General features: G+C 35.7%; 1 long non-coding RNA gene across 1 annotated transcript; it reads left to right on the forward strand.

The window, feature by feature from the left end:
- LOC107612559 lies at window positions 1,484-2,153 on the forward strand. The gene is made up of 2 exons (XR_001613810.2): window positions 1,484-2,011; window positions 2,118-2,153. It is a non-coding gene; the product is annotated as an uncharacterized LOC107612559 (long non-coding RNA).

The following is a 13,824-nucleotide window of genomic DNA, read 5'->3' on the forward strand; positions in this document are numbered from 1 at the left end:
TATTTCATCGAATTAGTTTTTTAATATATATAGTATTATTCTAAATTAATTATTAATCCATAAAAAAATTATAATTAACCATAATAACTTTTTTGATTGAAATTAACAATAATAAAAATAACATAACAAATAATAAGTCTCAAAGTCTCAAACATAAGTGCATAATAATAACAAAACAAACATATAATCCACACATAAATCCTACTATAATTAAAACAAAACACAACATAATTCATAAATCAACAAGATACCCAAAAAAACCTTAAATCAACATACATAAATCAATTATCAACGTCTAAATCAACAAAATTTGAATCTGATCCAGAAGTTGAAACACCGCCTCGCCTAGCACCTTGAGGATTCACATCTTCACCTTCGCCTTCACCTACAATCAGGATTTTATGTTGCATTCCCACCATCAACTTCCATAGAGACATAATTATCCATTGCAGAATCAACAGCTCAATCTAAATAATCTCAATACATAAAAATATTTAAATCAGTCAAAAATATTCAAANAATCAGGCAGAAAAACAATATTCAAACATAATCAAACAATAATACCCAGTTGCAGAAAACTCAAATCAGGCTGAACAAAAAATGACATGGAAAAAATAATAACAATAATAAGTAATAACAGTAACTGAGCTTGAGAATGACAATGTGAGGAATAAGAAAATCATTTTTGCTAAGATAATCAGATAATCGATTCGAAGAGCTCATTTTTGCTAAAATAATTATGAGAAAAACAAACAACAACATTACAGTAACTCAGTAAGTAAACATCATCATCAGATTTGTCACTTACATATTCACTTATTCAGCAAATGTAAATCACTTACTAATAGTAATGGCGGAGCCGTCGAGCAGGAAGAGGAGGAGAGAGGAGCGATTCCAGGAGTCCGCCAGTCACAGAACTGCCGAGCAGAGGCGCCGACGAGACAAAGCTGCCAACGACGATAGGAGGAGAGAAAGGAAGGCGAAAGGCAGAAGCGCCAGAGAGGAGCAAGTGAGGAAAGGCCGCCGCAGGGAGGAGCGAGTGAGGAGGGAGCCGAGCTGCTGAGGAGTGAGGAGGAGCGAATGAGGAGGGAGTGGGTCAGCGAACGCCGAAAGGGATGAAGGTCAAAGGTCTGGCCGTCTGGGGTGTGGGTGTGGCTGAGCTGAGTGACCGGCGTTAGGGATTGGATTAGGCAGGAGGAACCGTAGCAGTAGCTGTGTGTCTGCGTGTGATGTGTGTGTTGAGACTTGAGTAACCCTAATTTTCAATTTATACCCCCATGTAAATTTACTAAATTACCCCTTTAAAAAAAGGATGCCAGCCAGCCCTGCCCCGCCTTGGCCCGCGGTTTTGGCGGGTTTTTAAAATTTGGCGGGTTCAAAATCTGATCTCGACCCACCTTTTTTGGCGGTTCGACCCGGCGGGTTCGACCCGTTTTGCCATCCCTAGTTAATGTAGGGGACCCAATCCCGAAACTACAGAAGAAAAATGCTTCCCATTTGGCACTTAAGAGACAGTTCCAGAAGAAAACAACAACACAACTGCAGGACTTTGTCTTTGCCTGTCCAATGAAGACTGAGCAACAAAGGATGGCTTTTAGACGATACTTTATCCTTGTGGTTTTGAAGATGTTTCTTTGCCCCACAAGCCAGTAGACTATTTCCCCATGGCACCTCCCTCCAATTTTGGATGTCTCAAACCCAAGAAGATTTCACTGGCCGTATCAGATATTAAAGTGGTTGCAAGATGCAATAAGAAAATTCCAAAACGAGAACCGAAAAACATGCAGCGGGTGCATGTTCGTGTTGTTGGTATCGCAAATAATTTACCTAAATTTATACTACATGTACGTCTTAAGTTGTAAATCCTATCATTTGAATTACTTGTGTCCAGGTTCTGTACTTTCAGTGCTTAAAGCATGGTCCGTTACATGCATGTCAAGCACCCGAGCTTTGAATTGATGAATGGACCACTAATGAACTTGATAAGAAGGCCGACCATGTTATTTCACAGGTACAATCCCTAATAATTTCATTTTTATAGTCAAATTGAATACAAATTCCATCGGAGATTCAATTTGATTTTTTGTTAACTTTGTTGTCCCACATTGAACACATAGGGATGCATCGTGGACAAGGCAAGGAAGGGAAAAAAAGAAGAAAGCCGCTAGTAGTAAAGTAGAAAACGAAAAAGCAAGGTGTAAAAGGCCCCACAATGACTCCGACCAAGCGCCATCTACCCGGTGCAGGACTACACTTCAGCAAAGATATATGGATGCACATGAGGTGATCTACTTTCATTAAATTAATTGTGTTACTATCATGGATGTTTATTTTAGTATGTATGCGACTAGTTCTTATTATGTTGGTACATTCCACCTTGTCTGGTGTGCAATGTGTTGTGATGTGCATGTAATTGTAAACTCTTGGGTAATGCCAGCAGTGTGACAAGATCAATGTTGGAAGAAAATGGTCGCGCAAGGACTCCGAACAAGCGCCATCTACCCGGAGTAAAAGCGAACATCCGATCACGTACAGAAATGAACATTCCAAGTATGTGAAAAAAAAATAACCATGTAGTCACTATCTAAAATGAACAGCTACGTACCGAATGACTATATAGTATAGCATGAAGCAATTTAGTACAAATTTAATAACCTAACTCTTAAGTTAAAGAATAACCATCATCTATAATCATTATGCATTCAGTACATTGAAATTAATAAAGTAAAGTGGTTCATTCTGGCCAAAGAAAAATGGTTCATGAAAATTAATCAAGTATAGGCTCTTGCAACAACTGCCTACAAACCTTAAAACTATTTATTTATAACATAAGACCACCCTCTTCATCTAATCTTGATAATAAATGGATACCAATCTGAACCCTATAAACCTAGAGATTAAAAATAAACACAAGCACACCCATGTCCAATTTATTCTAACTTTAGTTGAAAGAGCTTAACAAAGACATGAAACCACTAACTTGTTGGGGATCATTCTGGCCGACAACAGCACCGGAGTTTACATCTTGAGATGCCTTCGGACAAACCACCTGCTAAACACAACCAAAAATGACAACAATTAACTTCTTGCATAGTACTATACCAAATAAACATGCAAGGTCGAGATTGATACAAACATGTACTGGGGAGGCATTCTTGTTTTTCCTCCGAGTAGATTTCCTAAAGGACTTCTCCAGGGCAGCGCCGAGCCTCTTACTTTTTGGCCGGCCTTTTGTCGTGACCTTCATGACGCTTGGATGTCAACTACACTGACAACGTTCGAACTCTGTGAGCCAATGCTGGTGTGGATCTCCACCACGCTTTTGGACCTCTTCTTGGCATGGTGCGCAGCCAGCTTGGGCATTGTTTCTTCCAGAGTAGCATGCAGCAATGCTGTTTTGTCGTCGTCACCGACAAACTCTTGAGCAACATTGTAGAAGTGTGCTCATAATCCCCTAAATGCAACATGACTTTCATCCGACCGACTGACGTCGTGACTACTCTTGACATACGTATGCTTGCACTTTATGTTCTTGCTCCATCAAGGAAGAACATAACAGGTAGGTACTTTATACACTTTATACGAATAGAAAACTACAAGACAGTGACAGCACAATACACCTGAACTCTAAAAAAGATTGCACTCACAACGAACCTCCTGTGTGGAACGGTCAAAGTGGATCGTATGGAACACAGAGAATAGTATCGTTGACTAATTTCTCCTCTTCCACCTTCATGCATACCGATGGCCCCTCTTCAGCAACTATAAAGACTTTTCAATCAGTCTTCTTCACGAACTCAGTTTGAGCATCCCTAAACATGCTGGTAGTGTACTTCTGCTGAAATTGTCTCTCCATAGGCGAGCTCGTTGCACAAGGGATAACCCCCTTCGAGTCTGCTACATCATCCTCCAATTTCCTCTGCTCCTTAATTCCAAGCACATTGTCATATTCGTGAACAAATTGGACCAAACTAGTCCTACTGTATAAGAATCCACCGTAGAATGCGTGCATGCTCTCACTCCTTTGCGTACTTCTCATAGCAACCCAAAATTCACCATTAAAGTATATGGGAACCCACATGCGTCGATCATCATAGAGGTCTACAAAAAAAATCCAATGTTAGCAAAGAAACCTTACACTGAACTTATTACTACAACTCAGAAAAAGCCAGATTCCAAATAATTGTCAATTAAAGCACGTAAAGTAATTGTACACTAACAGACCTGACAGTCATGTGTTGTTATATAAGTTGTACTCATCTATAAATTTAGACCAATTATCCTCAAATGACTCCTTAGTTCGAGAGTTCCACACAATGTCATTGAGGTTATCATACAACTCTCTGTACCGGCGGTAACCTCCAAGCTTGTGCGGTAACTTCTTCGTAATGTGCTAGATGCACCATCGGTGGCATGTATCGAGTAACGCATTTCTGATCGCACAGAAAATGGATCTGCATTGATCGGTGATGATCCGCTGTGGAGCAGTTCCCATGCACTTCACCCATTGGCTGAAAATCCACTCATAACTTGGAATTTCCTCATTCCCCAGCAAAGCACAACCGAGGAGGGTCGACTTACCATGGTGGTTGACACCGACGAACGACACAAACGGTAATCCATGCCTACGAGAAAAACCAACCAGAAATAAGAAATCCCAATCACGACCGAAGAAACTAAAAAAAAATAAAGAAAAAAACACCAACTTAACTACTTCATACCTGTTTATACTGTAGGTGCTATCAACTGACATGACGTTTCCGTAGTATTCATACGACGCCCTACACATTGCATCCACCCATACTGCACTCCTAAATTGACACTCCACGTCCAACTTCACCGCTTAGAAGAAGTTCGGATTGATGTCCGTCATTCTCATGAAGTAGTTCATCATCTCCCTGACATCCGCATTCACATTGTTGGTTCGGAGCCTTGCTGTAATATAGTTTCTTAAATCCTTTTCTGAGAATCCCAGGTTAGACGGGCCCCCAGCCTCATTTGTCAAAGCTAGGAATGTCTTGTTTGGTCGAATCACAGCCTCATCATTATCCTCGATCACGCACTTCGCGTGCATGGTCAGCTCTCTATACTCATGGTAGTGCACCGCCTTTCTCGCTGAATATGGGTGCGAATGCCTCAACTCAACCTTGAACAAAATCCACTCTTGAATGTCCTTCTCAAACTTCACATATATTCTTGCCTTGCACCTAGCAGCTGAAATCGTGCTCTTCTGCGTTGGTGCTTTGACACGAGACCCGCAGAACCCGTCGCGATTATAGTGGATAGCTTGGTTAACGTGTTTCTTTGTGATCTTGTCACATGTTGTTGTCCTTATCTTAGTTGCAAATCCTACTTTCTTTGCGTAAATAACATAGAATTCATGAGCCATCTGCAACTGCGCAAACCGTATTTCAACTCTTGGTATTTCGTCTTCTTGAAGGCAATCATGATCCGGTAACTACATTTCAGATTAATTACAAAAAAATTATTACCATTAATGATCAAATCAAACATGCGGATCATGACTACACAAAATTAAACTAGAGTCCAAAACCTCGTAACCAAGATCCATCTCTTCACTTCCAACCTCAGTAACATCCGACAGTTGCATGGCCTACAATTTCAAAATAAATACAGAAACCCAAAGAAAATAAATCCTTATTAAATATCATGTAAATAAAACCTCAATAACCAACACAAAAAATGTAACAAAAATTATAAATCAAGTTAATCATCCTAACAATTCTAGGTTAAAAACAAATGTATGAAAATGACAATGATAGGTAATTGAATTAATTATTTCATTTTATCTATTATATAAGGATTGTAACTACTATGAATTCTCTTTCACAATGTCACTGTACCTCACATAACTGAACATGCATTAGATACAATTACCATACACATAATTCAGTCCTCGATTTCAATGCCTGCATCACTCTAGAGTTACTTTTTTTATTCATTTAATGACCATCATGTATAATTATGTACATAAATTCTTATCTACACATGCAGGAAGCATATAAGCATACCATTCATTATAAAACAATCATATAAGCATACCATTAATTAATTTATGCAAATTCTCCATACATATAAGCATATAAGCATGAAAAATAAGCATATAATATGCAGAAAGCATATAAGCATACCAAATTATCTGCAGGAAGCATATAAGCATACCATACCATTATAAAACAATCATATAAGCATGCTATGATTAATTAATGTATGCAAATTCTCCATAAATATAAGCATACTATTCAATATAAAACAATCACAGATTTGGTAGAATCACAAATTCTCCATCACATCTGGGTAAGCATTAAACATAAACAAAAATATGCCATTTGCATTGAGATTTAAAATCTAAATTAGTTGAAAAATAACCATCAATTATCAATGTTTTAAACGTAAGTTGCTCACCTTATTCGATTGTTCACCGTCGACGACGAAATGGTCGGCTACGTTTTCATGTAGATTTGATGAATTCTCATTACCGGCGGTAGATAGAACACAACCCAGCGGATCAATCATATCGCACTCCATTAAGGGGCTTCGGCTGGGTGATGTGCGTAAAGGAAGAAGCACACTTGAAACACCTTCATCTTGTGACGTTGACATTGGGAAGAAGGCACACATCGGCTGCGCACTGCCCTCGCTGGACATCCGAGTTGCTGCGTTGCTGCGAAGATCGACCAAACGAGAGGAACATTGTGTTGGGCGGTGGACTGTGCGAATGACGAGGCCGGTCGGAACATAATCGGACAGCAGGCGGTGATCGTGGCAGCGCTGCACCGGCAAGATTCTCAGAGAAATGGAGAGAATGGAGGTCACACCGTATTGAAAGAGGGAGGTCGTTGTTTTGATTCTATAACTGACGATAATCCTAATTTGTTTCAAATTTCAAATTAGAAACAATTCAAAATTAATTAATTATCCATAATATATTTTTAATTTCAATTTAATCTCATTGTATGCATTGTACAATATATCTATTGGCTCCTCATACTTTTCTTTTTTCTATTTTCACCTAAAAATTTCTAGTTCAAATTTCAATCTTAACCTTTAAAAAAATTATAGTACAATAATTTATCAGAAATAACAAAATAATTGAAATTTAAATATCTAATCTTCCGAAACCAAACTCGTAATCACACTCTATGCTTTTGAAAATGATCGTTTACATGTTGTTGGTCCCTATATATAAGCTTGTAAAGGAAGTACGAAATGTAGGTAAATTAATTAATTTTAATACGAGAGATACATTATTAGTATAATATGTTAATATTGGGTTAAAATGGTGTAATATACTGATACGAGATGGATATTAGTAATCGTGAGTAATATTAATTTTTTCTCATTTTACAAAAAGAAAATAAAAAAATTGCCGTTAACAATTTTTGAAGGATGAAGTTAGAATTAAAATCATTATTTACGACTATTTTTTTTAAAAAACTTTACATTTCAATCAATTGAAATCGTTATTGATAATTTTTTTTAATTATTAAATTTTAGTTCGTTAATTGAAATTGTTACTAATAATTTTTCTTGTACAAACTATCTCATATTAATAAAATTCATCAACAAATCTCAATGTTTTGATAAATCTTGAGTTAAGCCTCAATGTAGTCCATAAAGTTGCACTCGAGCCCCATAATAGTCTCTGAACTTAAAAGTTACCCATATTCATTTCTGAAGTTGCACTTCGGGACTCAAATTTGTCCTTCCGACAATTTCTGCCCACCTAGCGCTACCAAAAAGCTGAGTTGGCAGGCTTCGTGACACGTGAGCATTACAACGGCTAGTTGATGTGGCAGAGTAAACTGTTCGGAATCAATTTGGTCCTTCAAATCAAGTTAAAACTCTAATCCCCAATTTTGAAGCCCACAGCGCTCTGTCTTCTCTTCTCTCTGGTTCTCTGTTCTTGTCTTTCCTATCTTTAAAACCCGACTGTTATGGCAAGCGCAAGCAATGCAGCTGGGAGCTCGAATAACCCACGATCTTTTGGAAGCATCATGAGGAGAATGAATAGAAACAGAGAATCGCGTTTGCTAGAATGGTGTGGCTGCGGGTCGAGACCAGTGCTGCGGTGGTCAGAGACGGATTCTAATCCAGGGAGACCGTTCTTGGGTTGCCCAAACTACAATGGAAGTATTATTGTTGTTGATTTCTGTATTTATGGATATAAAAGGATGGATATTTGGTTAGAACTTAGAAACCCAATTGCATATTTGAATGTAGTTGCTTTATTCTGTTGGAATTTCAGTTCCTTTTAATTGGTAATTTAGCTTTTTAGTACTATTTTTGTGCTTGAATAAGGAGTTATGGTGCATATTTTTAAAGAGAGTTTGTAGTATGTTGTGTGCAACTGCAACTCTTCATTTTGGGCCTGTCCAGGGTGAAGATTTTATTCTGTAAAAATTAGGCTCACTAGTGCACTTGCTGATGAAGTTTTGCTGTTGCTATTTTATGAAGTTGTAGGTGAGCATGTGCCTTGTTTATTTGTTGTGTTTATTTTTCAATGATACTTTGTAGGATAGAATTTTGAACATGTTGATGCAGGGACTATTTAAGAGAGTAGTGCAATGGGTTTTTGCAATTTGGATAGACAGTCTTAATTTTAAGGACACAGTTATCTTAACTTTAAGGCATCTTTTGTAGTTGTACAACTTGCCTTTTTTTTGTTAAACTTTGACCTTGCACGATCACATTAGAACTAAAGATATTTTGAGATTTGAAATTTCTTGTAGCTCACCAATTTTTTGTACCTCATTTGGGATATCCATATTAATCTTCTTAAACAAACTTAATGTGTCATGATAATGGATTCTGAATTTGACTGATTTACCTAACTCATTTTCTTTATATTGAGTTGGTTTAATTAAACTGAATGTAATATGTCATTGATGTATTGCATACATATGGTACAATAAAATTACATTCAGATATTTTTGTGTTAACTTTAATTATAAAGTAAGTTGTGCAATTGTCAATCAAGTTAACTTGGCTATTAGAATAGTCAAGTTGTTTGATGAATTTCGTTTGGACTAGTAGATTAGTTGTTGGAAAAGGAATGTAAATTTTAATGGTTTGATCCATCAAGATTCAAGTGAGTGTCTAGAGAACTGCTATCCTTAATTACATCAAAATAATGTTCTTGGTGTAACACTTTCTCAGCACAGGTGGATTTGATTTCTTGATGTGACATCAATAATGTTTATTCCTTTCTTATTAGTGAACAATAATTGATTATTCTATCATTTCACATTTTCAATCTATTACTAGCAGTGATGTCTAATTTCAATTCTAAATTTGCATAGGTAATCTGAGCGAGATTTGACAAGTTGGAGAGCAAGGGTGGAATCTTGCAGCAGGTACTTCTTTTAGGCTATCGTTGGAGACCAAATGAGTGGCAACTATCTGCCAACCACTATTCAGTTTTATTCTATAAAATCCCATGCTTATGTCTATGTACTGAAATTTAGATCAGTTGTCTATTCCGTGAGGTGTAGTTCTCGAGTAATTGCTGTAGCTCAATCCACTCAAGTATACTTTCTCTTTTATTTTTGTTTATCAATCGCCTTCAATACCTGCTTTCTTGAAATAACTAATAGAGTCATTGTTTCACAGATACACTGTTTTTAATACCTTCAATAAGCTGTTGTTTATAAATGCTGAATTATTCCTGGGCTGATGGTGGTTATACATGATGCATAATGTCCTGTTTGTATGTAACAGTGCTGTTTAGGGACTAGTCTGATGTCACTTACATAAGTTTAGGGACTAGTTTGATGTCACTTATAAAAGTGTAGGGACTATTTTGGTGCTCAAAAACAAGTGTCTGACAGCTTTTTATAAAAGTGAAGGAATCAAAAAGTTAGGTCCCGATGTGGTCTGTTGACCCAGACTATGAGAAGTTCAAAGTTCATGGCTGGCCAACTAACATGGTTGTCGAAATTCATGATGTGGTCCTTCTAAAAAGAAATTTCTCCAAGCATGATGAAAAAACAACTTCAGGGAGTAGCAATCCACTAGGAAGCAGTCAACCAGCAAGGAATCCCCACCTAACCCTATGCAAGGTGCAACACAGGAGAATGCTACAAGGCTTGCAAATTTCATGAAGTTTGTGTCCACCCTTGGATTCAAGGCACCAAGGCACAAAAAATGAAGATTAGGATGATTATGTTTAGGGACAGGGGACACATGGTGTCTTTGTGTATCTATTTTGCTGAAGTCTTTTACCATGTATGCTTTCTTAAACGTTGTCTTAGTGTTGGGGATTTCAGTATCTGAAACTTACGAGGTCAAAATGTTAACAACTTTGATATACTTGGTGTTTTGGCTCTATAATGCCTTTTTTGGATGAAACATTACTAATATGAATTATGACTTTCTTGAATTGAGTTTTGTCAGCTTTTTGATTATATTTTGTCCTGTATTACAAAATTAAGAGTAATTCAAACCCTGTCCATTTCTATTTCATTCAGAAGTGCAGGAACAGAAGTATGCATATAATCAAACACTTTAATTTGCATTTCTTTCAAACAAAAGGACAGGAAAAAGTACATGAACAATATATGCATATAACATGCATGTCATTTGTTTTTCGCTAGATATAGTTGATCTTGTTGTTTATCCAACTTTAATACAAGAATACCAACTACAATCAGCAGCATAAACACAAACATCAAAATCCCCCCATTTTTAGAACCCTAATTTCAGCCTCTAATCTACCAAATTTTCAAGCAATCTTCATCTTCCATTCTTCATTGTCAACTGAATGCCTTGTTCTATCATCACATGCTATGACATCTTCTTCCAAAACTTTATCAACTCACAAAAACAATCCACGCCATTTATTACCCACAGTCTGCACAGCTAAAAAATTCAGTCAACAAATTTTATATCCATAAATACAGCAATCAACAACAATAATACTTACCTTGTAGTTTGGGCAACCCAAGAACGGTCTCCCTGGATTAGAATCCGTCCCTGACCACCGCAACACTGGTCTCGACCCGTAGCCACACCATTATGGCAAACGCGATTCTCTGTTTCTATTTATTCTCCTCATGATGCTTCCAAATGATCATGGGTTGTTCGAGCTTCCAGCTGCATTGCTCGCGCTTGTCATAATAGTCGGGCTTCAAAGATGGGGAAGACAAGAACAGAGAACCAAAAAGAAGAGAAGACAGAGTGCTATGGGCTTTAAAATTGGGGATTAGGGTTTTAACTTGATTTGAGGGACCAAATTGATTCCGAACAGTTTACTCTGCCACATCAACTAGCCGTTGTAATGCCCACGTGTCACGAAACCTGCCAACTCCGCTTTCCGGTAGCGCTAGGTGGGCAAAAATTGTCGGAAAGACAAGTTTGAGTCCCGGAGTGCAACTTCAGAGATAAATATGAGTAACTTTTAAGTTCAAGGACTACTATAAAACTCAAATACAATTTCAGAGACTACATTAAAACTTATCTGGATAAATCTCACAAGACACAATCCAATATTCCAAAAAATTATCCCAAAATGTACACATAAGGATCTTTGCATCATGCTAGCCTGAAAGTTGATGTTAAGGCTATGAAAAGAATATATTAATAAGGAGATTTTTAATTACAAGATTCTTGATAAGATCGAATTACTCAATTATTACAATCAATAATATTTGGTTGTTCTCAAATCCACTTGGTCACATTAAATTTCTTTCTTTGGGTTGGAGAAAGAGAGAGAGAGAGGTTCCCTCTTAGTTTGACTCATAAAATTGGTATCATGTTTCTATCAAAAAATCCGTGACTTATTGCATCCTTTTTTCTTTTAATTAAAAAAAAAGGGGTTTGTGACATGCATCTTAGTTATTAACTAGTTTTGCATCACCAAAAAAATTAACTAGTTTTGTATCTCATTTTCTTTAGTACATATTGTAGATTTGTAGTCATGTACACGCCGAAAGTACTATTATAATTCAAATCATTTCATGTTTAATTTTTATTAAGAAAGTAATTAAAACTACATATTGCAAGAATCCAGTTAATCTTTAAAGAAATAAGACTTTGTAGTATATTTATCTTCTGGCAATTAAATATTCTAGTATGTATTTTGGTAACGGTAATATTAAAAAGACAAAAAAATAACTAAACTTATTTTATTTAATATTTATTAATTATTATTATTTTTAGTTAATTTATTTTGGTTAACAAATATTTCAGTTGAGAGAAATTGACTCATTGAATTTATAATTACAGAATATTTTCAAATAATTAATTAAAGTATGATTTGTGAATTTTTGGTTCCAAAATAATATTTTGTATCGTGTATGATATAGTAGTTGATTGACTTCTAATGGTATAATTAGCATCTGTATAGAATAATTATTCATAATCACTTTTTTAATAAGACCCTAAAAAAATGCTGAAATTGGAAGGTTAGGAAGAGGTGGCTGTGGCTATCTATATCTATCTATCAATATAATAATATCCTAATCCATGGTTTTCATTCCACTGTTTTGCCGTCATTAATAATGTATAATATAATATATTACGATAATAGTATTTGATTTATTAGTTATGCCAACATGCATTAATATTAATAATGTAATGGACTAAATAGTCCTCGGAGGCAATAATCTAGAATGAAGCTTATATAGACGTGGTCAATGGCATATTTCAACACGTGTGTCTGTTTTCATAATCTGAAAAGGAATTCCAATTCCAATTCCAATTCCAAATTCATGCACCAGCTGCTGCGAGAAAATAATGAAACAGAATTGAACCTTATGGATTATAATTAATTAAGCACTATTCGGGAAAAAAAAATTAGCGCTTCTTGTTGATTTATTTGATTTGTTGTATGGGAAAAGGATCCCGCTAGGGAAACAATGGACTATTTATACAATGTGTACAATGAGTTATTGAGTTAGAAAATGAACATCCTCTTTACTATCTAGAATAACCATCCGAGTACTAGCGATAATAAACATCTTCCCAAAAGCTTAAACTAATTTTGGGGTTCACCAAGGATCGAACTCTTGACCTTTCGGATCTAGCGCTCTAATACCATGCATGATACCACTCATCCCAAAAGCTTCAGCTGATGGATAAAGATAACACTAATGATTATATCTCTAATACTCCCTAAACCTCCATTGTACGCATTGTATAAATATTCCATTGGCTCCTCGTACTTTCCCAAATTAAAATTACAATAACAAGAGAGTTTATATTTTTTCTTTGAAAAAGGAAAAAAACTAGCCAAATGAACAAGGACAAAGATAGGATAAATTTTAAGGAGGGACTAAAATTTAATTTCCAATATAAATGAGAGTAAAATAAATATTTTAGGAAGACTAAATTAACAGTTATATATAAATTATAAAATAGTATCCAAATGTCCAATCATTAAAGTGGGTGTTAATGTGTTATTGTTTGCAGTTGTTTTCGGAGATAAAGAATGAAATTCCATCTTATTCTCTAAGGCTATGTTCTCTCAATTATTATATATTGGGACTTGTTAGGATTATTCTCTCTGAAATAGTAGTATACGCATGTCCGATTCTGAATAATTCAAGTTGAAAGCATTTTGACTTGGTCAAATATTAAACAACAAATTGTTGCAACATGCACTTGAATTTCCTTGAAGTCTCAATTACAAATTAATTGCATCATTGAGTAACTGAGAAAATGATTTTTGCATTATATATAAAGTTTTATTACATATAGTCTTTTTATTAGATTCTGTGTTTAGATTATTTTTTTATGAATATATAGTAAGTTAAAAATTTTATTAATTTTACTAAAATAACAATACAAAATTAATTATTTATA

This window comes from Arachis ipaensis, chromosome B08, assembly GCF_000816755.2.
Source record: "Arachis ipaensis cultivar K30076 chromosome B08, Araip1.1, whole genome shotgun sequence".
Classification (NCBI taxonomy): domain Eukaryota; kingdom Viridiplantae; phylum Streptophyta; class Magnoliopsida; order Fabales; family Fabaceae; genus Arachis; species Arachis ipaensis.